We start from the raw sequence: 27739 nt of genomic DNA on the forward strand, positions 1-27739 counted from the left end.
TCGATACTGAAACAGTAGAGAAATACTCTGAAACTGGTTTTATGAGCCCTCGGCCAAACGTCAAACTGTGAACTGCAAAGTACCCATGTAAATGCAGATTGACCACCTAGTAGAGTCTAGCAACCCGTTTCGTCCTAAAGAAGGCAGTAGCGTATGTGAAATAGCCTCTACAAGATATAAAAAGCTTCTGGTAGACATTACGAACCACGACCGCACCGCACAACCAGTGACCACAACTTAAGAACATTACCTTCCTTCGGGCAAGTGCTGCAGACGAACAATATTCTGCAAAGACACCGTTTGCGTGATAGATTGTAATTATTGTTCATTTTTTCCTCATTTTCGTAACAGCCAAAACTAGTTGACACTGAAAAATAAAAACCATAGTGAATGGCTGGAATGTCACCGGGGGAATTGTTAGGAGCTGGGTTCAAGACCGGCTCAGCTCACTGGATGGCGTTACAAATGTAGTCAACAGGACTGAGGTCAATTGATCTGGTAATTAATTCAAGCACATAATTTCCGTAGAGCGTCAAACCTTTCGGACAGAATTCAGGCGCAACGGAGTAGTAGATTTTCTTACAGAAGGACAGGCCACATGTGGTACGTCTTAGGTGAACATGTGGTCAGACAGCAATATCCTGTATAGAACAACTTAACAATGATTGGCTGGCTGAACAGTAAAAGCAACAAACAGGAGAGTAAAAATTGCTTGGAGTGCTGTTGGTAAGCTAAGCAGGGTTTTCAAAGCTAAGCTTTCAATTTGTCTGAAAGGGAAAGTCTGCAGTCGAAGTACAACTCATATTCTGAGTTGTGATTGTGAGACACCGATTGTTATTACGAAAACTATTCAGAACTGAAGCTCTGAATCTTTTCCAGCGATATTTGTTGAGACGTACACCGATGAGCCGAAACATTATGACCACCCCGAGGTTGAATGTCTCCTGGTGGTGTTGCGGGCACGTCATGCAGTAAGGAAAAAATATAAGCGGAAGAGAGACGCACCACAAAACGTAAAGGTCGGAGATTCCCCACTCTGTAATGTAGGATGGATGGGCAGCGATCTGTGGCAGATCTGATGACAGAGTATAAAGCTGGCACAGGTGTTTGGGAACACACCGTTCAAAGGCCATTGTTGAAGATGGAGCTCCACATCACACGACCCCTACGTCTTCCTACGTTGAACCAACAGCATCGTCAGTTATGATTGCGGTGGCACAGCTTCACTGTGGATTTACAGCAACGTGTCGTTTGTCCAATGAGTCGCATTTCCTGTTGCACCAGGTCGATGGATGGGTCCTTACGTGATGTCATCGAGGTGAAAGGCTACACGAAATATGCACAACGCCACAGATTCAAGCAGATGTGGACAGAATTATCCTGTAGAGTAGATTGAGTTGGGCTTTCATGGCATCTGTAATGATAACAGAAGGCATCATGGCAGCAGTGATCTATGTGAATGTGATTGGGGACCTCCTGCATCGCTTCTTGCTTGAAGTCTTCCGCTACAGCGATGACATCTTCCAACAGGATAACAGTCCGTGTAGCAAGGTGAGAATCATATTATAGTTGTTTGAGGGGCATGATAGTGAACTCACTCTGATGTCTTGCTCAGAAATTGTACCTGACCAGTACCCACTGAAACACGCATCTGGAGCCAACTGCGTGCCTGTAAACCATCACTCTGTAATTTGCAGGAAATGCTTGACCTGTGGGCAGACATCTGGTGCTACATACTTCTGGTGCGACATACATCCATCTCAGACCACCAGTCCTCACCCAAACGCCTTATATGCCCACACCATCTCAGTCGATTTGATTCCATTGAATCCATTACAGTGGTGTAATAGTTCGTCCTCTTAGATATGTCTTCATTTTTACTTTCATCCCGTAGCAACAAATCTGAAATCGCATCTCCAATAACTTATTCTTAATTCTTTCAGTTATTTCCCATCTCTCTGCTCCGTAAGTTGCTATATTAACTATAGTGGTTTTAAATTTCCTAATCTTTGTTTTCTAATTTAAGTGTTCCAAATAACACTATTTAATTGTTCGGTTGCTTGTCTACATTGGCCAGTGTGGTTCTTAATTTCACTTTTAGTGGATCCAGCTTTGTTAGTTCTTTTTTTGGGGGAAGGGGGGGGGGCGGGGGGGTCATCAATCTTCTGACTAGTTTGATGCGGCCCGCCACGAATTACTCTCCTGTCCCAGCCTCTTCATCTAAGAGTAGCACTTACAACCTACGTCCCCAATTATTTGCTGGATGTATTCCAATCTCTGTCTTCCTCTACAGTTTTTGCCTTCTGCCACTCCCTCTAGTATCATGGAAGTCGTTCTCTCAAGTCTTAACAGATGACCTATCACCCTGCCCCTTCTCCTCATCAGTGTTTTCCACATATTCCTTTCCTCTCCGACTCTGTGCAGAACCTCCTCATTCCTTACTTTATCAGTCCACCTGATTTTCAACATTCATCTGTAGCATCACATCTCAAATGCTACAATTCTCTTCTGTTTCGTTTTTCCCACAGCCCGTGTTTCACTGCCATACAATGCTGTAATCCAGACGTACGTTCTCAGACATTTCTTCCTCAAAATGAAGCCTATGTTTGATGTTAGTAGACTTCTCTTGGCCAGGAATATCCTTTTTGCTATTGCTTGCCTGCTCTTCATGTCCTTCTTGCACCGTCCGTCATTGGTTATTTTACTGCCTATGCAGCTGAATTCCTTAACTTCATCTACTTCGTGACCATCAATCCTGATGTTAAGTTTCTCGCTGTTCTCATTTCTGCTACTTCTCATTACTTTCGTCTTTCTTCGTTTTACTCTCAGTCCATATTCTGTACTCATTATATTGTTCGTTCCGTTCAGAAGATGATGTAATTCCTCTTCCTTTACCTCAGGATATCAATGTCAGCCAAACTGATCGTCATCTAGCACATCCTTAATTTTCTTCCCCATGCATTTGTATATTATTCTTGTCAGAAACTCGGATGCATAAGCTGTTGAGCTGATTGTACGATACTTCTCCCACTTCGCAGCTCTTCCAGTCTTCGGAATTGTATGGATGATATTTTTCCGAAAGTCAGATGGTATGTCGCCAACCATAAACATTCTACATACCAACGTAAATAATCGTTTTGTTGCCACTTCCCCGAATGATTTTACAAACTCTGACGGAATGTTATCCACCATTTCTGCCTTATTTGATATAAAGTCCTCCAAAGCTCTTCTAGTACTGGATCTCCTATCTCTTCTAAATCGACTGCTTTTTCCTCTTCTATAACATCATACAAATCTTCCCCCACATAGAGGCTGTCAATGTATTTCTTCCACCTATCCACTCTCTCCTCTGCATTTAGCAGCGGAATTCCCGTTGCACTCTTAATGCTATCACCCTTGCTTTTAATGTCATCAAAGTTGTTATGACTTTCCTGTATGCTGAGTCTCTCTTTCCGACAACCATTTCTTTTTTCGATTTCTTCACATTTTTCATTCAGCCATTTCAACTTAGCTTCCCTGCACTTCCTATTTATTTCATTCTTCAATTCCTCAGTAACTTGTATTTCTGTATTCCTGAGTTTCCCAGAACATTTTTATACTTCCTTCTTGCATCGGTCAAATGAAGTGTTTCTTCTGTTATCCATGGTTTATTCGCAGTTACCTTCTTTGTACCTATTTTTTCTTTCCAACTTCTGTGACTACCCTTTGCAGAGAGGTCCATTCCTCTCCAACTGTACTGCCTACTAAGCTATTCCTTATTGTTGTATCTACAGCCTTAGAAATCTTCAAGCGTGCCCCGCCATTCCCTAGTACTTTTGTATCCCACTTCTTTGCCTATTGATTCTTACATCACTACTACATTGTTATCTGAGTTTGTATCTACTTCTGGGTACGCCTTACAATCCAGTATCTGATTTCGGAATCTCTGTCTGACCATGATGTAATCTAACTTAATTCTTCCCGTATCACCCGTCTTTCTCCAAAAAACCTCCTCCTCCTGTGATTCTTGAACAGAGTATTCGCAGTTACTAGCTGAAACTAGTTGCAGAACTCAACTATTCTTTCTCCTCTTTCATTCCTTGTCCCAAACCCCTATTCTCCTGTAACCTTTTCTTCTACTCCTTCCCCTACAACTGCATTCCAGTCTCCCATGACTATTGGTTTTTCGTCTCCCTTTACATACTGCATTACCCTTCCAATATCCTCATATACTTTCTCTATCTCTTCATCTTCAGCTTGCGACGTCGGCATATATACCTGTACTATCTTTGTCGGTGCTGCTTGGCTGTCTTTTCTGATAAGAACAATCCGATCACTGAACTGTTCACAGTAACAGGCCGGCCGGGGTGACCGAGCGGTTCCAGGCCCTACAGTCTGGAACCGCGCGACCGCTACGGTCGCAGGTTCGAATCCTCAGTCGGGCATGGATGTGTGTGATGTCCTTAGGTTAGTTAGGTTTAAGTAGTTCTCAGTTATAGGGGACTGATGACCTCAGAAGTTAAGTCCCATAGTGCTCAGAGCCATTTGAACAGTAACACACTCTCTGCCCTGCCTTCCTATCCATAACGAATCCTACTCCCGTTATACTATTTTCTGCTGCTGTTATTACCCTATACTCATCTGACGAGAAATCCTTGCCTTCTTTCCATTTCACTTCACTATATCTATATCGAGCCTTTGCATTTACCTTTTAGATTTTCTAGATTCCCTACCACGTTCAAGCTTTTGAAATTTCCACGGCCCGGTTCGTAGATTACCCAATCTTTTTCTCATGGTCACCTCCCCCTTAGCAGTCCATTCCCGGAGATCCGAATGGGAGACTATTCCGGAATCTTTTGCCAATGGAGAGATCATCATGATACTTTTCAATTACAATCCTTTGAGTATACGTTACGTGTCTTCAATGCAGTGGCTTCCATTGCCTTCTGCATCCTCATGCCGTTGTTCACTGCTGATTCTTCGGCCTTTAGTGGCAGTTTCCCACCCCTAGGACAAGAAAGTGCACTGAACCTCTGTCCGCTCCTCCGCCCTTTTTGAGAAGGCCGTTGGCAGAACAAGGGTGACGTCTTATGTCGGTAGTCTTCGGCCACCAGTGCTGATTATTAATCGAATTTTATGCAGTGGCGGGATTCGAACCCGAGACCGAGGACGTTTTGATTACTAATGAACGACGCTATGCCAGACCACGGGTGCAGTCTTTGGTAGTAATGACTCCAAAATATTTAGAACAGTCCACATAGCTTACTACCGCAAAATCTAAAGACAAGTTTTGACTGAATCTTCCAGTAGCCAAATATTTCGTTTCCTCTTCATCAATAGTCGATACCCATTTCTGATATCATTCGTGCAACTTTTTAACCTTGTGGGTCATGTCATCCCCATACTATGTAAAAATTACTTTGTCACCAGCAAAATGCAAATTGAAGAGACGGTTCCGTAATAATGTAAACATACAACAATGGATCTGTCTGCCTAATCACGGGCAATACGTTTCGTTTATTTACTTAGAGGGTCAACTGCCAATCTCTGCACCAACGGTCGAACCTCTGCAGGTCTTCTTACATTTCGCTACAATTTCCTATCGCTGCGACTTCTCTGTCCATTACAGCAAGTTCTGAAAAGAGGGCCATGGAACTCTTTCCCACTAGGTGGTGGTGGTGGTGAGTAGTGTTTAACGTCCCGTCGACAACGAGGTCATTAGAGACGGAGCGCAAGCTCGGGTTAGGGAAGGATTGGGAAGGAAATCGGCCGTGCCCTTTCAAAGAAACCATCCCGGCATTTGCCTGAAACGATTTAGGGAAATCACGGAAAACCTAAATCAGGATGGCCGGAGACGGGATTGAACCGTCGTCCTCCCGAATGCGAGTTTCCCACTAGGTCGTTTCTATAATGTATGCTACCCGTTACATTGTCAAACGTAATGGGCCTCTAGCACTTTCTTGGGATACGTATGAATTTACTCTCACGCCTGAAGATTACTTTAGGTGGAGAATGACATGCTGCGTTCTGGTTTTCAGAAACTCTTGAATCGAATCACAAAGCACATCTCATATTCCTTACGCTACTATGTTGTCCAATAGCTTGCAGTCTTCTTACGTATTTAAGAAAAAGCGTATTTTTCAACGCTGAGGTCTTTTCACCATCTTGGATTGAGTTTCATGATAAAAAAAGCTCTATTCAAAAGTGAATTTCCTGTACGTCCTTGCTGTTTTGTTTTTAGATAATAATATTTGCAATAACTTCTCCATAATGCCTCATCTAGGGCAGAGACCTCGAAAACATGCTAGCCTTTGATCAATCAAACACCCACTTTAAGGTTCTGTAGGCTGAAACAGTCCAGGCAACATGCTGTCTTCCGGTATACTTTTGAAAGATAACGAAACTGAGACCTCGAGGATATGTCACAACTTTGCTCGGCGAATAGCTGTCTAAGGCTTATTGTGTAACAGTCTTGAACTTTCTCCACACATAGTCGACATAGTCAGTGCTGGATACGAAATTTTAATGATGACCACTCAGGTTGAGCAAGCAGTAAAGGAAACAAAAGAAAAATTCAGAGTAGGTATTAAAATCCATGGAGAAGAAATAAAAGCTTTGAGGTTCGCCGATGACATTGTAATTCTGTCAGAGACAGCAAAGGACTTGGAAGAGCAATTGAATCGAATGGTCAGTGTCTTGAAAGGAGGATTTAAGATGAACATCAACAAAAGCAAAACGAGGATAATGAAATGTAGTCGAATTAAATCGGGTGATGCTGAGGGAATTAGATTAGGAAATGAGACACTTTAGCAGTAAAGGAGTTATGGTATTTGGGAAGCCAATTAACTGATGATGGTCGAAGTAGAGAGGATATAAAATGTAGACTGGCAATGACAAGGAAAGCATTTCTGAAGAAGAGAAATTTGTTAACATCGAGTATAGGTTTAAGTTTCAGGAAGTCGTTTCTGAAAGTATTTGTGTGGAGTGTAGCCATGTATGGCAGTGAAATGTGGACGATAAATAGTTTGGAGAAAAAGAGAATAGAAGCTTTCGAAATGTGGTGCTACAGAAGAATGCTAAAGATTAGATGGGTAGATCACACAACTAATGAGGAGGTATTGAATAGAATTGGGGAGAAGATGAGTTTGTGGCACAACTTGTCCAGAAGAAGGGATCGGTTGGTAGGACATGTTCTGAGGCATCAAGGGATCATCAATTTAGTATTGTAGGGCAGCGTGTAGGGTAAAAATCGTAGAGGGAGACCAATAGATGAATACACTAAACAGATTGAGAAGGATGTAGGTTGCAGTAGGTACTGGGAGATGAAGAAGCTTGCACAGGATAGAGTAGCATGGAGAGCTGCATCAAACAGTCTCAGGACTGAAGACCACATCAACAACAGCCACTCAGGTAATGAATCAGCAATCAGTTTCTTGTCGATCTTGCTAATCAGAAATATCTTGTTACCATTCTTTGTGTTCTTATTTACAGTCGTATTCAGTAATGCTCTCACGGCCTTGTGATCAGCGATTCCCTGTTAACTGAGTCGAAAAATATTGGTCCTGTTGGAGGCTAGGATGTCTAATTAGCTGTCTTCGGGAGTCAGGTCTCTAACTGGTTGCTCAAGGTGATTTTCGGATAAGGCATTTAGAAAAATTTCACATTATTCCTTGTCCCTACTAACAGCCTTAATAACTTGAATTTGCTCAATAGATTCCAATTTCTGTCTTCTCCTATAAATGGAACCCTGTCGTCTTGGATCACGGCACCACGATTGGGGAACAAATATATCATAGGATGGACCTGATAACCCAAAATGGTCATATAGTCGTTGGCAGTAATGCAAACTTACGTAGTCCCATGGGACCTGTGGAATATTACGATATAGTTGACCCGATCATCGCCGAATCCCCTCAATTTTTCACTCTTTTAACACAACCTCATCCAGAAATTGAATAAAATGTGATACATGATTTATCCGACCAGATGACGTTCTTCCATAGACCAAGTCTTATGCTTTCTGAACCACATTTTCCTGCTACCGCCATCTGCATAACAGTTGAGCGGTACTGGAATTCCAGCAGAATGTGTTAGGAGCTACGGATGTACCCTAAAAGAATGTTGTAGGATCTTTGCTATTTACGACATCTGTAAAAGATCGTCTTCAATAGCTCGATGACTCAGTAGTAAATTGCTCATCTTAAACCTAGGATTTTTCTGTCGTTTAATATCTCGCAAATTCAAGCATCAGTCTTAGGACTGAATTCCTGTGAGGCAATAATCTGTTCTAATTTCTTTTACATGATGTTCTGATGATGAGCTATGCTCTAAACGCATAAACAAGGCAAAACTGTTCTGAACAACACATGACCTGTTGTTATCAGCGAACAAATAAAGTGGTGGGCAAGAATGCCTGCTCAGTTCTTCTTTCTCGATACAGCGTGGAAAACCTCAGGGATGTCTCACTTTAGAAGGAAGGTAGCAGTCAAGCAATAACAAAACATTTGTTTAGTTTACAGGATAGCATATTTCCGTCGATAATACATAAAATAACTGGAAGTAAACTGACACATGTCAACCATACAATAAAAGTATTATTTTATAATTTGCATATTTGTAAATTAACTGTGCACCAAAGTGCCAAACTAGCTGTATGGGTAAACATGATTTACTGGACAAAAGCACAAATTCTGTCACGGGGGTTGAGAAAACGTAGACAAAATGTGGCAAGTTTGTATCAGAGTTGGAGACAACTACAAAATGTGGTCAATGATCGTCAGAGGTTCTTAAGCCAAAATAAACTTTTTTTTTTAACGTGTTGACAACATAGGGCATGTGCATCCTTTAAAGATCACTACTGTTGGAGAAGACAGACACTTTTTGATCAATCAACGGACGAAATGAAGGCCGAGGTTAAAGCAGGGAATCAATGGCCAGTAATTTGAGAAAGAGAGCTCCTGTGCTATCAAGGGCAGCCCTAAAATGAAGCGTAATGAATTCCACCGATTCAAGAAGTTGCGTAATTATGTACTTGTCGTATACGTTTTACACACACGGTCCAGTCACTTTAATGGAACTCCGCCTACGTTCGACGTCACCGTCCAATACTCACTCAATCGGCCTTGGTGGCCGAGTGGTTCTAGGCGCTACAGTCTGGAACCGCGCGACCACTACGTTCGCAGGTTCGAATCCTGCCTCTGGCATGGATGTGTGTGACGTCCTTAAGTTGGTTAAGTTTAAGTAGTTCTAAGTTCTAGGGGACTGATGGCCTCAGAAGCTAAGTCCCATAGTCTTCAGAGGCATTTCAACCCCATTTTTGAATACTCACTCACAGAGTCAGATGGCAGCACTACCAGTGATGGGTGTATACAGCTTGTACGGGGGGGGGGGGGGGGGCGTGGAAACAGTGTTATTAGGCAAAGAGTAGAAGCATTTCTGAAATGGCTGTTTGTAAACTGTTTGCGTACCGCTGTTGTTAAAGTACACTGTATGTGGCAAAACGGCACTATCCGAAACTGGCGCCGGGGCAACTGTTATGTGCCATGGGACACAGATGACAGGTATATGAAGATGGTATCTGTTCTTTCGGACATGTCCGAAAGAACAGATACCATCTTCATATACAGTTAAGGCTAACCATCCATTGACCGTATCCTTTTGTGGTGGATGCACACGCATTACCCGAACTCTTACGGGACTCGGTAAGATTGTCTGCCGCGAGTAATGAGTTTAATGGGCAGGGGCACTACGAATGTAGTGTGTGGACATTAAGTTGGGAATGTGGGTCTCACGGGGAACGTGCAAGGGATAAATCCCTGCAGTCGCACTATCCTCTGTGCCCTTGGCGGCTCAGATGGATAGAGCGTCTGCCATGTAAGCAGGAGATCCGGGGTTCGAGTCCCAGTCGGGGCACACATTATCAACTGTCCCCGTTGATGTATATCAACGCCTGTCGACAGCTTAGAGTCTTGATTTAGTTATTTCACAGATGACAGGCCGGCCGCTGTGACCGAGCGGTTCGAAGCGCTTCAATCTGGAACCGCGCTGCTACTACGGCCGCAGGTTCGAATCCTGCCTCAGGCATGGATGTGTGTCATGTCCTTAGTTTAGTTAGGTTTAAGTACTTCTAAGTCTATGGGACTGATGGCCTCAGATGTTAAGTCCCATAGCGCTTAGAGCCGTTTGAACCATTCACAGATGGCAGGAGTGAACGACGGCAGTGGAGACGTGTACGGGAGAATAGACGTGCAACTGTTGAGCAACTGACCAACCAGATGAGTCAAGATGCTACCAACAGTGTCTCCTCCGCGACTGTTCAGCGAAAGTTACTGCTTATGGGCCTCCGCAGCAGGCACCTGGTTCACGCACCCATACTCACTGCTGTCCATCGGCAACGAAGCCTGGAATTTGTATGCCAGTCCTGGAACTGGACGTTCCCTTAGTGGTGAATGGTAGCCTTTTCAGATGAATCACGTTTTATGCTCCATCGGGCAGACGGCCGTTGGCGTGCACGACGTAAAACGTTTGAAAGCAAGCACCCTCCAACAATCATCGGAATGGTCCAGGCCGCCGGAGGTAGCGTTATGGTTTCGGAAATGTTTTCGCGTCCACTCATAACCTGCAATTCGTTTTTCCTCGGCGTTATGGTATCAACCAGCAGGATAATGCAACGCATTGCACAGCTCGCAGTATACATGTGTGGTTCGAAGAGCACTGGGACTAGTTTACTGCCAGCAAACTCTCCAGATTTGAACCCAATGGAGAATCTGTGTGCAGTGTAAAGGAGGCCTGCATACTCGGTTCCCTAGACAAGCAATCAAACAAGTCGTATTAAGGAGTTTTATTACAATAAGTAAAGGTACAATACTTAACTTTAGCAATTACACAGATGTGTCGTAAACATAGGGCGACATACAAAATAACCAATGTTTTTCAGTAGAAGCAATCCCATATCTGTGCTACACAGAGAGTACAAGCGAAGTGACTCAAGTTGACGCTGCTATCTAACTGGTTAACGTTGAAGCTGCTATTGAACTGGGCCATCACCAGTCGGTCGCGGCACTTATGTCCTCTTCGCATAGGGGCCGCTGCTGGCTCGTTGTCGTCCTGGAGGGAGGTCCAGTCAGTGTGCGATTGGCTGATCTCTTCTCACAGCCTTCTCTGCTTTGTCGTTTCCGACTGTCGTGCCGGCGCTTGGCTTTACACCGTAACACTGTGGGACCACCTTCTCTACCGAGAAACCTAGCGCAGCTGGCATCCGCATGGCTGTTGGTTCTTTCCAGAACATCACTGATTCACTTCCTATTCTTCTCGCAGCGGTCCGCTCGGCAAAATGTGGTTATTCGTGCTCTTGAAAGAGGGTCACATTAGTCTCACTAAACAGTATACAAATATGTATTGAGGGGAAAAAAACAAAGAAAAATCTACTGTTCTTATATTCTGATACGTTATGCATATTTTGGTCGTTTGACTTATGATAGAACAGAACAAGGAAGTTGACTGGCCACAAGTTTCCAGGGCATGGAAAGAGATTTAACCGAAGAGTAAGACTTTTTGAAACACACGGGTTTTGTTCACATATTTGCCTCACAAACTTTTTATGTGATAGCTGCAGTGGTTGTATTATTAAATTATTAAAAATTATTGTTTCACATTAGGAGCTAAAAAGGATGACGTCGCCTTTTCCTATTGAGTTCAAATGATGCTCGAATTTTTTTCGCCCATCGGAACCAAACATTGTGGTACCACCAAGAAAACGTGACACTTATAAGAGCCACCCTGATGCATTCGTGAAAACATCTGCCAGCTCAAACTGTGTATTACTGACGATCAGAAAAGCAAAAGTTATTTTAATGCAGCCATCGACAACTGGTGCAGCAGACTCTTATTATTCAAAAAAACATGACGATAATACCGCGGCAGCCGAAAGTTTCCCGAAATAACATAATATTAATGTGTATGATGCAACCAGAGCCTACCGCAATGAAGGTGGACAATGGAAATTTCCGCCTCCCTTATGCTTTTTAATTAACACAGTCCCACGACATGTCCATCCAGAAACGCATCGTTCCACATATTTCTTAAATTTCCGTCAATGTATGCAGGGTGATTGAGCTGCTTCTACCGCCGGGTATTATACAACCCACAACACATTCAAATACCACGAACACGATTTTCATATTGCCTCATTAGCTACATGCAAACTGTTAACCCTGGAGAAAAAATTAACATGACTTTTTTGTAGCAAATTTTATGTAGTTAAATTTTGTATTGTGATGTATTTTTGCTAGAGGCCATAGTTTTCGAATTATTCAAGAAAAACCTACAAAATTGACCATGAACACCTTGAAAACTGTGACCTCCAGCGCAAACGTATCCTAGTACAAAATTTAACTACATTAAATTTCCTACAAAACTGTCTCATTCATTTTTTCTGTAGGAGTAACAGTTTGCACGTATCGTGTGAGAATATAGAAAACCCTGTGCATGATATTTGAAGGCGATGCGGGCTGCAAAAACCCAGCGGTAGGGCCAGCTGAAGCACCCTGTGTACCATTATGTAGTGTGATTAGCTTTACCCTCGCAGGACCAGAGTCCGCTTAACTGACTTATCTCTCCAATTAGAGAACAACGGCCGCCGTAGTGTGAACAAAGCAAACTGACGCTGTAATCCTTCTGCAAACAGTGAGTTCCATTAGCTTAGAAGCGCTGGTGTAGCTTTAGGTACTCAGAACTGTAAAGCGATTTTGGGCTGCAATGGGACACACTCAAATTCCACGAATATGGACACCAGAAATTCAACTATTTTAAGAAGCTCATGTCCCACATTTCCTAAAGTGGTGCCCTCTCTTGCAGAAAACTAAGAGCGTAGTGGGTATTCCCTAGAGAGATGGTTATTAACTCTAAAAATAAAGCGAACGTATTGGAGTTTAGTGAGCATTAATCTCAGAATATTATTCATAACATATAATATCTGCAAACTAAAATAATTTCCATCGATGGGTATTCCGTTAAGTGCCTGTCTTTAATTTTTCTCTACTTTTTGTTTGTTTCGCTAAATAGTACAGGATCGTTTTAAGATAACTAAACTACTGGCCATTAAAATTGCTACACCACGAAGATGACGTGCTACAGACGCGAAATTTAACCGACAGGAAGAAGATGCTGTGATGTACAAATGATCAGCTTTTCAGAGCCTTCATATGAGGCTGGCGCCGGTGGCGATACCTAGAACGTACTGACATGAGGAAAGTTTCCAACCGATTTCTCATTCACAAACAGCAGTTGACCGGCGTTGCCTGGTGAAACGTTGTTGTGTGCCTCGTGTAAGGAGGAGAAATGCGTACCATCACGTTTCCGACTTTGATAAAGGTCGGATTGTAGCCTATCGCGATTGCGGTTTATCGTATCACGACATTGCTGCTCGCGTTGGTCGAGATCCAACGACTGTTAGCAGAACATGGAATCGGTGGGTTCAGGAGGGTAATACGGAACGTCGTGCTGGATCCCAACGACCTCGTATCACTAGCAGTCGAGATGACAGGAATCTTATCCGCATGGCTGTAACGGATCGTGCAGCCACGTCTCGATCCCTGAGTCAACAGATGGGACGTTTGCAAGACAATGAATAGTTCGACGACGTTTGCAGCAGCATGGACTATCAGCTCGGAGACCATGGCTGCGGTTACCTTTGACGCTGCATCATAAACAGGAGTGCCTGCGATGGTGTACTGAACGACGAACCTGGGTACACGAATGGCAAAACGTCATTTTTTCGGATGAATGCAGGTTCTGTTTACAGCATCATGATGGTCGCATCCATGTTTTGCGACATCGCGGTAAACGCATATTGGAAGCGTATATTCGTCATCACCATACTGGCGTATCACCCGGCGTAATAGTATGGGGTACCATTGGTTCAACGTCTCGGTCACCTCTTGTTCGCATTGACGGCACTTTGAACAGTGGACGTTACATTTCAGATGTGTTACGATCCATAGCTCCATCCTTAATTCGATCCTTACGAAACCCTACATTTCAGCAGGATAATGCACGACCGCATGTTGCAGGTCCTGTACGGGCCTTTCGGGATACAGAAAATGTTCGACTGCTGCCCTGGCCAGCACATTCTTCATATCTCTCACCAATTTAAAATGTCTGGTCAATGATGGCTGAGCAACTGGCTCGTCACAATACGCCAGTCACTACTCTTGATGAACTGTAGTATCTTGTTGAAGCTCCATGGGCAGCTGTACCTGTACACGCCATCCAAGCTCTGTTTGACTTAATGCCCAGGCGTATCAAGGCCGTTATTGCGGCCAGAGGTGGTTGTTCTCGGTACAGATTTCTGAGGATCTATGCACCCAGATTGCGTGAAAATGTAATCACATGTCAGTTCTAGTATAATATATTTGTCCAATGAATACCCGTTTATCATCTACATTTCTTCTTGGTGTAGCAATTTTAATGGCCAGTAGTAGTGTAGAAATTTTGTCCGTGTCATCTTGTAGCAGCTCCTTTCTGTACACCACAGCATCATCAGTAATCAGCCGAAGATTGCTGCTCATTCTGACCGTAACATCATTTGTATATAGAGAAAATAATAACGGTCCTATCACACTTCACTGGGGCACTCATAACGATACCCTTGTTCTGATGATCACTTGCCGTCGAGAACAAAGTACTGCGTTCTATAACTTAGGAAGTCTTCGAGCCACTCACGTATCTCGAAACGTATTCCGTATGCTCGTACCTTCGTTATAGGATGCAAATTTTGGTTCACAAATCTGGTACCAGACAGGAACAATGGCTATGACCCGACTGCATATTGTATCGAACTGAGAATGACAAAAACAGGTATTCCTTTCCACGCTGCACAACTGCAGCATACAGTGGGGCGAATAAAAATGCAGAAACACGGAAAACACAACACATTACCAAGCCTCAAACTGTATAGGAAACTTGTTGGCATTCGAAAAAGCTTCCATTCGCCTCGGAACGGATAAACTTGGTGTGGTTTTCAAGAGCATCTTATACCATTCTTCCCAAAAAATAGTGGCAAGTTCAGGCAACGACGCTGGAGGTGGATAGCGATCACGTATCCTCTCTCCAAAGTAGACCACAAAGGCCCTATAATGTTGACATTTGGTGACTGTGGTGGTCAGCAAAAAAGAGCCGAAAAATCATCCTCCTGCTCACAAAACCTGTCATGCACGATGCGAGCTGTGAGAACACGGGCCTTTACGTCTGGGAAGCGGCATTACAATTGTGGAACAAACATTGTACCGTGCGATGACCTGATCAGCCATAATTGTCACATAATTCTTGCTGAGTGACCATGAGGTCCATGCAGTGCCACGATATGGCTGCAAAATTCATCATCAAACCCCCGCTGTCTTTCACTCTTGGATCGCCGGCAGGAGTGGCCGAGTGGTTCTAGGCGCTACAGTCGCTACGGTCGCAGGTTCGAATCCTGCCTCGGGCATGGATGTGTGTGATGTCCTTAGGTTAATTAGGTTTAAGTAGTTCTAAGTTCTAGGGGACTGATGACCTCAGAAGTTAAGTCCCATAGTGCTCAGAGCCATTTGAACCATTTTTGAACTCTTGAACCGTAAACTCGGCCAGAAGTAGGAAACCATGTGAAACAAGACTCATCCGACCAAATGACTTTCTTCAGTTGCTCCATATTTCGAGTTTTATGGCTTCGGCACTACGTTTCCCTGTGATGGGAATTTACATCGCTGATGAGCAGTTTTCGAATTCCAGCTCGCCCTGCAATTCCCATCTAATGGAGCTCCATTCGCATTGTTTTGTTGCGAATGTGACATTAAGTTTTACAGTGGCTTTTGCACTTGTCCTCCTCTTACTTTTCGTCACAATCACTCGGTGCATAATTCCACCAGCGTTGTGACAAAGCGATTCGCGGGACCAACGATACTAATACGGACCGCGGTCGATAACTGCAACCCCTAAGTGTGGTATCGAACGTTGTTACCATAACGGAAACTTCCACCATACGAATACCAACAATTTTCCCACGTTTTGACACAATGTACTCACAACTACACAGAACACGGTACTGATCACGACTCACACTTGTAACGTTTTGAGAACATTACACTGGTGCCGTTTGTTGTCGCACAAAAGCTCAACCCGCAGGCTTGGCTTACATCTACATTTCTATTCAAGCATGCATTTCTCGCAGTGTTTCCATATTTCTGTCCAGCAGCTATACATCATCAGTCGTACTGTCTGATGAGAGTAGCATGCCAGTCTCTCAGCAACCTGTGACATGTTTTCAGTATGTGAGAGATCTGGAGTACGTGCTGGCCACAGCAACAGCCCAACACCCTCTGTAGCGAGGTAGATCGTTTAACATGCTGTCTTGCTTCATCTTCTTGAAAGATAACATTGCAGCTATCTCAAAGGTAGGGCAAGGTCACCTGCCTGACCGGGTATAAACGTAACAGGTCCTATCTAGAATGAGATTTTCACTCTGCAGCGGAGTGTGCGCTGATATGAAACTTCCTGGCAGATTAAAACTGTGCCCGACCGAGACTCGAACTCGGGACCTATGCCTTTCGCGGGCAAGTGCTCTACCATCTGAGCTACCGAAGCACGACTCACACCCGGTACTCACAGCTTTACTTCTGCCAGTAGATTTTCACTCTGGAGCGCACACTCCGCTGCAGAGTGAAAATCTCATTCTGGAAACATCCCCCAGGCTGTGGCTAAGCCATGTCTCCGCTATATCCTTTCTTTCAGGAGTGCTAGTTCTGCAAGGTTCGCAGGAGAGCAGCTTCTCTAAAGTTTGGAAGGTAGGAGACGAGATACTGGCAGAAGTAAAGCTGTGAGTACCGGGCGTGAGTCGTGCTTCGGTAGCTCAGATGGTAGAGCACTTGCCCGCGAAAGGCAAAGGTCCCGAGTTCGAGTCTCGGTCGGGCACACAATTTTAATCTGCCAGGAAGTTTCATATCAGCGCACACTCCGCTGCAGAGTGAAAATCTATTTCTGGAAACATCCCCCAGGCTGTGGCTAAGCCATGTCTCCGCTATATCTTTTCTTTCAGGAGTGCTAGTTCTGCAAGGTTCGCAGGAGAGCTTCTGTAAAGTTTGGAAGGTAGGAGACGAGATACTGGCAGAAGTAAAGCTGTGAGTACCGGGCGTGAGTCGTGCTTCGGTAGCTCAGATGGTAGAGCACTTGCCCGCGAAAGGCAAAGGTCCCGAGTTCGAGTCTCGGTCGGGCACACAGTTTTAATCTGCCAGGAAGTTTCAGGTCCTATCTACATCACAGGCTATAGGTACCTAAGGTGATCTTGTTGTGTACCCAAGGAGACCTGACAATGTCATTCCATGCGCTGAGCCGGTGCCTACGTGAAAGGAGACCTGTAACTACCTGGGCCCAAGGAGATATATGAGCCCTGTGGCGTGCGTCACAAAACATTATCTTAAAAGTTCCAGTGACTATCTCCAGTCAGAAGCGAGCTACTATTCCATACGAGATTAGCAATTATTATCTGCGCTTTCAACTACAACCAAACACTCTATAACACCTGACAAAGTTCAGACCTTTAGTCCGTACCTTTTCATTGACATACTGACTTTCCTTTCCTCCCCCAAATCAACCAACCAGCTAACTGATTTCTCGTGAGCCCTGTATGGAACAGAGCATTCGCAATGTACAGATATGTTAGGTAAGGCAACTAGTGTGACGTCACGAGTTCGCTGCAGAGCCCCTACTTCTACCTCTAGTGACGTCACAGCCCGAATGTCAAGCACAGGCAGAGAAGCAACAGGGTTAGCAGGTTCCGGTGTGATAACTGGAATACTAAATACTCATTTATTGTACTTTTCACGCACATCACACAACAGCTGTAGAGGAAATGAGAAAGGGCAGTTAAAATTATAAACACTTTTTATCAGTATAAAACGTAACATAGTTTCAAGACGAATGCTTAAAAATTTTATTCGTTTTCGAGCTTTTGTGAAACGTGTAACCCTGTTACTTCATCTAATGTTAATTGTCAAACACAGCACTTTTATATCATATGGTGCTATAGAGGAACTTTCAGAAGAAAAACCTAGAAAAGAACATTTGATGTGCCACATCAAGTCAAGTAAGAGGCATGTGGCCATTTAATAAACTTGTAATTTTTATTTACACAGTCTGTTATGCTGGAAAAAATTTTGGTCACTTGATGTTCAACAACTCACCTTTATTTATGCATTCCGAGTAACCTCATCTTCGGAATATGTACAGATAGATTTTGAAAGCAATGAGAACACAGCTGTTTAAAATAGTTAACAAATAACAAACTGACATAGGTTTAAAAGAATATGAATTAGAATGAACATACTAAAGGTGGTAAGCTTCTTCATAAAAAAAATGCTATTTATTTCAATTATGTAGCCTACTACATTACTCTGTAATATTTAACGTATATTGTTTTCCAGTTTTATGTAATACGACACACCGCTACTGTGTCACTCAACTTCCTCTGATTTCTAACCTGTCCCCACCCTTTACCTTATATTTCTCTTTCACATTCACTGTAACTCTCTTGTTCTGACATATTTATAACGATGTGTTTTATGGTCTTCGTTGTATGACTTTCTTTTTAATATCCTTTATTTCTTTAAACATTTTTACGTTTCCATTAGATCTGTCGAACACCTTCAGCGCTTTGTTGTGTCACCATCCACATCACGTCGTTGCGATTTTTGTTACCTTGTACGTAACGTCAAATTTTCTTACTCAGTTGTGCTCTGAAATTTATTTCTTGTACATGACGCCATATGGTGTGTATGAAGCACCACCTTTGGTATGTTCATTTTAATTCACGTTCTTTTAGTTTTGTCAATATGCAATTTGTTATTTATTTTAAATTCCTGTGTTACTCACGACTTTTGTAACCTTTCTCCAGATACTCTCAAGATGAATTTACTCGAAACTTGAAAATAAAGTTGAGTTGGTCAATAGTCAACATCATGCGATAAAAATTTTTTATCCTGCGACCATAACAGCAGTGTATTAATAATAGTATCAAATCTAGAAAAGAAAAGACCACTAACAAAAATCTGCATTTGTTTGGAAACAAGGTGGTTATTCCTTATTTTAGAATAATTATTTGTGAAAATATTTCTCAAAGTGTGATTTCTTCCACACTTTTCATCGCAAGACCATGCCTGAAAAGTGAGGTCAGCTATCATCTCCAGAAGTTGTTAAAACATTTCTGCGTTATTTACACTGCTTAGAAATGAACATTCAAAATCATCAAATGTAAGTATTTGAAAAAATTTGTATCCTACAATGACGGCTCCTCTGCAGACACTGAGGAGTATGAGTTAGTGTCACTGTTTATACCGTATGCAATGAGTTCATCAGTACCAATAAGAAGTGCGTTATGCTTATCGGTTCCACTTAAGAATTTTTAACAAATAATGACACAGGTAGCCCCAATACAGAACAGCACACTTAAATCATTCTGTAAATGTCTAGCATACAATGGTTCATCAGCTGTTTCAACAGAACACTGCATCAGGTCTTTTACACAGTAGTCCCCAAAGAACTCGAAATTTGGCAAAATTTCTCAATATAAACGGATTGAGTGCCAAATAGGAGGAACAAAGTCAGAACAGGTGGACGGTTTCAAGTACTTAGGATGCATATTCTCACAAGATGGCAACATAGTGAAAGAACTGGAAGCGAGATGTAGCAAAGCTAATGCAGTGAGCGCTCAGCTACGATCTACTCTCTTCTGCAAGAAGGAAGTCAGTACCAAAACTAAGTTATCTGTGCACCGTTCAATCTTTCGACCAACTTTGTTGTATGGGAGCGAAAGCTGGGTGGATTCAGGTTACCTTATCAACAAGGTTGAGGTTACGGATATGAAAGTAGCTAGGATGATTGCAGGTACTAGTAGATGGGAACAATGGCAGGAGGGTGTCCACAATGAGGAAATCAAAGAAAAACTGGGAATGAACTCAATAGATGTACCAGTCAGGGCGAACAGGCTTAGATGGTGGGGTCATGTTACACGAATGGGAGAAGCAAGGTTACCCAAGAGACTCATGGGTTCAGCAGTAGAGGGTAGGAGGAGTCGTGGCAGACCAAGGAGAAGGTACCTGCATTCGGTTAAGAATGATTTTGAAGTAATAGGTTTAACATCAGAAAAGGCACCAATGTTAGCACTGAATAGAGGATCATAGAGGAATTTTATAAGGGGGGCTATGCTCCAGACTGAACGCTGAAAGGCATAATCAGTCTTAAATGATGATGATGATGATGATGATGATGATTCTCAATTAAAGGTTACTGGTATCAAGAACACAGGGTATTGCTTCTTACAACGGGTCCTCGACGCAGTAAACATTCTTAGGAGAACAAACGTTCAGAATTTTCCACCACGAAAGAATAATACCAATAAATTATGCTCTGCCCATTGAACATTGCCCTTTGAAATACATCGAGAGGGGGAACGTAATGATTAACACACTGTACTCGCACTGGGAGATGCTTTTCAGGATGGTTCCTTTCAAAGTGCATGACCTGTTTCCTTATCCATCCTTGGAACAATCCGAGCCTTTGCTTCGCCTCTAGTGACATCTGTGTCGACGGGACGTTAAACCTTAATCTCCATTCCTTCGATTCTTCTTTGACAACGAGTCCGAAGCTGACCAGTTCTTCTAATCGAAGAAGGCGTATTGTCAAAGAAACATTCTTACATTGAACATTTGAGGGAGGCAATGGTATCTTCGACAACGATGGTGCTCACTTTATTAATTTATCCTCTTTTGAATGAAAGGTTATGAAACCTTTACAATGAGTAGTTAAAGCTTTGTATGAAATTTGGAAACTTGTAAATCCAGATGAATGTATGGATGTTCCTCATCACATTGGTTTTATCAGTTATTACGTTTTTAAATACGGGAACGGTGTCAAAAAAGTAGCTACTATGTCGTGTGAAAAGGGCTAGGTATGGAGTCTTTGTAACGCCAGCGCAAAGAAAATGAAATAAATAGCGGTGGATTCTGTTATTATCATGAGCATCCGTTAGTGTTTTATTGACTTCAATAGTAAGACCATTGAGCTTATCTCCATGCAGTGTATTCAAAAGAAAAAGCCCGACCACATCATCATTATCGTAAAATAAAGAAGTCAGCATATATATCTGATTTTTTGTGGCAAATTAATTGTTTCCTGAATTCCTTTCAGAAACCGAAATTACGTATCCCACATTCAAGGACATTCGCAAGTTCTCATGCGGGTATCAACCGATCACATTTCGTTATTAAATACGGGACCTTGACTGCTTTTAGGCAGACTTCACTCTTCACGTCACTTGAAAATCTTCTGAAATGCGAGGCATCGGGTCACGATAACGCACATGTATTCCTTATGTGGTTGTTAGTAACAGTACGAGAATAAAAATACCCATAAGAAGAGCAGAGGACCAGTTATGGCCCATATCACCTTCGATTAAGTTACTGTTTCCAGATTCCTCTTTCAAAAATTGTAGCTTGCTGCTAAAGCTGATCACCCACTTTTCAAGTCACTAATGCGCTTTTCTTTCTTATCACGGCGTTTCCATTCACCACAGTATAGTGGCGGGTTCTTCCGTCTGCTTGGGGTAACATTTTTGGTTAGTCACGGGTTATCGATTCGAACCCAGCAAATGCTTACATTTTGAATGAAAAACCATCAGCAATGTGCGGCCGAAGGCTTTTGGCATAAGAAGTTACGATTCCTCTGCGAACGGCTGCTGATACAGGGCGGAGCTGCTGTCAGATGTCAGGGACTCTCTCGCCCTTGGGGTAGGAAAACTGCCTCAAACAGGCAGACGAATCGGCAATGATCAACGGCATGAGGATACAGAGGCAACGGAAACCACTGCATTAAAGATACGTAATGTGTATCAGCTGTGTCGTTCGAACAAGACACAACCAGGGCAAAAGCACCACAGGCGCAAAGATACGAGCTGATGCCAGTTGCGCGAGTTCCACCAGCGCCACGAGCGGCGCTGTGGATGAAGATATCGACTTCGCCTCGGTCAATCGCCGGCCGAGTAGATTCCGCCAATTACCGGACGGCAACGGACAGAAGCGTATTGGGAAGACAGAAGAGCACATCTCGCCCACTTGGTCATCGTCCAGGCCTGAATTAGACAGGGAACGTCATTTAGTGAACTCTTATAAGTGAACAGACAGTTGTTGTAAATTGCATTTGCTATGTACAGTGAAGTTTACCTTCGGTTATTTGCACTTAGACTTTGACGGCCTTTTTTGGGTTATATTAAATGCAGCGTTGCAGACTTCGTTATTCAACAAGTCACAAAGATGAGTAAAGTTTTTTAACTCATTTGTGGGACTTTGTTGCTAATTTGTTGGAGTGTTGTAGAACCTTCGTTCTCCCACCCTGTTACCTGACCCTGGGGCATAGCTGTGTAATAGAGGCACGAGAAACTGCCTTAGCGGTGTACTGCATCAGAAGCCGTCTCACGAACTCTCAAACTCGGCCTACCGTAACAACAATGGCAACTCGGCCTCCCCAGCAGTAGCGACGAGGCCTTTACAAATCTGGCGACGAGGTTTTACAAAACCATCCACACACAGTGCTTATCGCAAAAGCGCGAACTATCTCAGTACGCTTCCCGGCTGGCCCACACTCCCATGCATCGCCACCTATCCGCAATCCCGTTCCATGTCCAAGCTGGCTAACCTCGAACGTAAATGTGCGCCCACACTGAAGGTTTTGGGTTCATTGCCCGTAGAGACCTGTCCAAAAGAACAGACACCCTGCATTCCTCTAATTGATACACCTCCATGGCAATGAATCGGAGACCTTCTAAATTTACCGAGCGTGGAAGACATGGACGGAGGCTGTAGACAGATTGCGCTAGGTGGGAGTGGGAGTCAACTGGAGTGCGTGCCGAAATAGTCCGAGTAATTGCGATGACACTGACAAGGGGAAGGCCTCAGACACGGCCAACCGATTCGGCTCAAATTTGGCAGGTCCCTCATGTACAACCGAAAACTAAGGACTCTAAGATATTTTGATTCAACACCCCCGCAATTTTGAGAAAATCACTCCCAAAGGTTATGACCAGCAGTCGACTCAAAATTGGAGGGATCGATAGATAATTGTAAATAGAGCATTTTTTATCATCAGGTATGGGGTCTGCAAATGCAAACTTTTCCAGAAATCGAGGAAAGAAACTTTTACAACTGCCACTTCTGTACCCACATGGTAAACGCTTTTTTACGACAGCGCCGATAGCACAACGGCCAAGGTAACTGGATGGGAATCGGAAAACCCAGGTTTGAATCTCGAAGAAACCTAGCGGATGTTATTCTTTTCGTTTGTATTTTTCCATATCCCGATTGATGGGGATATGAGGGTTAATAAAGTAAGTAAATCAATAAGAAATGATAAGAACAGAGTAGACAAACTAATTTCCCAAACGCCATGAGTTAGTAAAGTGTTACACTTTTAAGCCTTGTCACATGAAAACAACTCTGTGTAAGAGTGCTGTGAATTCCTCACGAGGGATCACAAATAGCCAACCGCGCGACGCTTGTTTACAGCAAGGCACGGGACAGAATGCACGCGGGAAGAGTTATGTTGTCCCGGTTGCCTCTTCGTCATCTCATAGCTGTGAACCTGAAAGAGTGAATCTGTCCAGCACGGTCCTTATAGAAGTCTATCGGAAAGAGTTATTTTCCGTCATTAGGCTGCCGCCAACCTCGCGGATACATGTAGTGATTTTTCCATCGTTAATGCGCCGAATGAAATACGTTTTGTGAATGAATGCAGTGTTCTTCCGTAAGTAACATATCACGAGTACTGTATGTAGTTTGTAGTAATTAGCTCGTCTGTTTATGCCGTAGTAACTAGTTATTGTTTGTTGTGTCATATCTTTCAGGTACGTAATCTGAATAATGGAGGATGTACACCCCTCGCTATAATATACAGGGTGAGTCACCTAACGTTACCGCTGGATAAATTTCGTAATCCACATCAAATACTGACGAACCGATTCCACAGACCGAAGGTGAGGAGAGGGGCTAGTGTAATTGTTTAATGTTGTTGTTGTGGTCTTCAGTCCTGAGACTGGTTTCATGCAGCTCTCCATGCTACTCTATCCTGTGCAAGTTTCTTCATCTCCCAGTACCTACTGCAACCCACATCCTTCTGAATCTGCTTAGTGTATTCATCTCTTGGTCTCCCTCTACGATTTTTACCCTCCACGCTGCCCTCCAATGCTAAATTTGTGATCCCTTGATGCCTCAAAACATGTCCTACCAACCGATCCCTTCTTCTACTCAAGTTGTGCCACAAACTTCTCTTCTCCCCAATCCTATTCAATACCTCCTCATTAGTTACGTGATCTACCCACCTTATCTTCAGCATTCTTCTGTAGCACCACATTTCGAAAGCTTCTATTCTCTTCTTGTCCAAACTGCTTATCGTCCATGTTTCACTTCCATACATGGCTACACTCCATACAAATACTTTCAGAAACGACTTCCTGACACTTAAATCTATACTGGATGTTAACAAATTTCTCTTCTTCAGAAACGATTTCTTTGCCATTGACAGTCTACATTTTATATCCTCTCTACTTCGACCATCATCAGTTATTTTACTCCCTAAATAGCAAAACTCCTTTACTACTCTAAGTGTCTCATTTTCTAATCTAATCCCCTCAGCATCACCCGATTTAATTTGACTACATTCCATTATCCTCGTTTTGCTTTTGTTGGTGTTCATCTTATATCCTCCTTTCAAGACACTGTCCATTCCGTTCAACTGCTCTTCCAAGTCGTTTGCTGTCTCCGACAGAATTACAATGTCATCGGCGAACCTCAAAGTTTTTACTTCTTCTCCATGAATTTTAATACCTGCTCCGAATTTTTCTTTTGTTTCCTTTACTGCTTGCTCAATATACAGATTGAATAACATCGGGGAGAGGCTACAACCCTGTCTCACTCCTTTCCCAACCACTGCTTCCCTTTCATGCCCCTCGACTCTTATAACTGCCATCTGATTTCTGTACAAATTGTAAATAGCCTTTCGCATCCCTGTATTTTACCCCTGTCACCTTTAGAATTTGAAAGAGAGTATTCCAGTCAACGCTGTCAAAAGCTTTCTCTAAGTCTACAAATGCTAGAAACGTAGGTTTGCCTTTTCTTAATCTTTCTTCTAAGATACGTCGTAAGGTTAGTATTGCCTCACGTGTTCCAAACTTTCTACGCAATCCAAACTGATCTTCCCCGAGGTTCGCTTCTACCAGTTTTTCCATTCGTCTGTAAAGAATTCGCGTTAGTATTTTGCAGCTGTGACTTATTAAACTGATAGTTCGGTAATTTTCACATCTGTCAACACCTGCTTTCTTTGGGATTGGAATTATTATATTCTTCTTGAAGTCTGTGGGTATTACGCCTGTCTCATACATCTTGCTCACCAGATGGTAGAGTTTTGTCATGACTGGCTCTCCCAAGACCATCAGTAGTTCTAATGGAATGTTGTCTACTCCCGGGTCCTTGTTTCGACTCAGGTCTTTCAGTGCTCTGTCAAACTCTTCACGCAGTATCTTATCTCCCATTTCATCTTCATCTACATCCTCTTCCATTTCCATAGTATTGTCCTCAAGTACATCGCCCATGTATAAGCCCTCTATATACCCCTTCCACCTTTCTGCCTTCCCTTCTTTGCTTAGAACAGGGTTGCCATCTGAGCTCTTGATATTCATACAAGTGGTTCTCTTCTCTCCAAAGGTCTCTTTAATTTTCCTGTAGGCAGTATCTATCTTACCCCTAGTGAGACAAGCCTCTACATCCCTACATTTGTCCTCTAGCCACCCCTGCTTAGCCATTTTGCACATTCTGTCGATCTCATTTTTGAGACGTTTGTATTCCTTTTTGCCTGCGCAATTTTATATTTTCTCCTTTCATCAATTAAATTCAATATTTCTTCTGTTACCCAAGGATTTCTATTAGCCCTCGTCTTTTTATCTACTTGCTCCTCTGCTGCCTCCACTACTTCATCCCTCAGAGCTACCCATTCTTCTTCTACTGTATTTCTTTCCCCCATTCCTGTCAATTGTTCCCTTATGCTCTCCCTGAAACTCTCTACAACCTCTGGTTCTTTCAGCTTATCCAGGTCCCATCTCCTTAAATTCCCACCTTTTTGCAGTTTCTTCAGTTTCAATCTGCAGTTCATAACCAATAGATTGTGGTCAGAATCCACATCTGCCCCTGGAAATGTCTTACAATTTAAAACCTGGTTCCTAAATCTCTGTCTTACCATTATGTAATCTATCTAATACCTTTTAGTACCTCCAGGATTCTTCCAGGTTTACAACCTTCTTTTATGATTCTTGAACCAAGTGTTAGCTGTGATTATGTTACACTCTGTGCAAAATTCTACAAGGCGGCTTCCCCTTTCATTTCTTCCCCCCAATCCATATTCACCTACTATGTTTCCTTCTCTCCCTTTTCCTACTGACGAATTCCAGTCACCCATGACTATTAAATTTTCGTCTCCCTTCACTACCTGAATAATTTCTTTTATCTCGTCATACATTTCATCAATTTCTTCATCATCTGCGGAGCTAGTTGGCATATAAACTTGTACTACTGTAGTAGGCATGGGCTTTGTGTCTATCTTTGCCACAATAATGCGTTCACTATGCTGTTTGTAGTAGCTAACCCGCACTCCTATTTTTTTATTCATTATTAAACATACTCCTGCATTACCCCTATTTGATTTTGTATTTATAACCCTGTAGTCACCTGACCAAAAGTCTAGTTCCTCCTGCCACCGAACTTCACTAATTCCCACTATATCTAACTTTAACCTATCCATTTCCCTTTTTAAATTTTCTAACCTACCTGCCCGATTAAGGGATCTGACATTCTACGCTCCGATCCGTAGAACGCCAGTTTTCTTTCTCCTGATAACGACGTCCTCCTGAGTAGTCCCCGCCCGGAGATCCGAATGGGGGATTATTTTACCTCCGGAATATTTTACCCAAGAGGACGCCATCATCATTTAATCATACAGTAAAGCTGCATGTCCTCGGAAAAATTTACGGCTGTAGTTTCCCCTTGCTTTCAGCCGTTCGCAGTACCAGCACAGCAAGGCCGTTTTGGTTAATGTTACATGGCCAGATCAGTCAATCATGCAGACTGTGGCCCCTGCAACTACTGAAAATGCTGCTGCCCCTCTTCAGGAACCACATGTTTGTCTGGCCTCTCAACAGATACCCCTCCGTTGTGGTTGCACCTACGGTACGGCCATCTGTATCGCTGAGGCACGCAAGCCTCCCCACCAACGGCAAGGTCCATGGTTCATGGGGGGGGGGAAATTTTTTAATACAAACCATAAAAAAATGCACGGAAGTATGTTTTTTAACACAAACCTACGTTTTTTTAAATGGAACCACACAACAGTTTTGTTAGACCATCTGAACATATAAACAAATACGTAATCTGTGCCGTTTGTTGCATTGTAAACTGTTAATTACATCCGGAGATATTGTAACCTAAAGTTGACGCTTGAAACCTCCGACGTTCAGTTGCGTGTTGTAACAAACACGGGCCACGGTCGGCGAGCAGCATCTGCAGGGACATGTTTACGATGACGACCGTGTTTACGAGTGTGGCTGTAGTGCACTGTTGTGGTTTGGTCTAGCTGTCGCAGTGTCCGCATGTAGCGCTTGCTGCTATTGTTATTCTGCATTCGTCTCCGCACGCAAAAT

The sequence above is a fragment of the Schistocerca piceifrons genome, chromosome 6 (genome assembly GCF_021461385.2).
Source record: "Schistocerca piceifrons isolate TAMUIC-IGC-003096 chromosome 6, iqSchPice1.1, whole genome shotgun sequence".
NCBI classification, from domain to species: Eukaryota; Metazoa; Arthropoda; class Insecta; order Orthoptera; family Acrididae; genus Schistocerca; species Schistocerca piceifrons.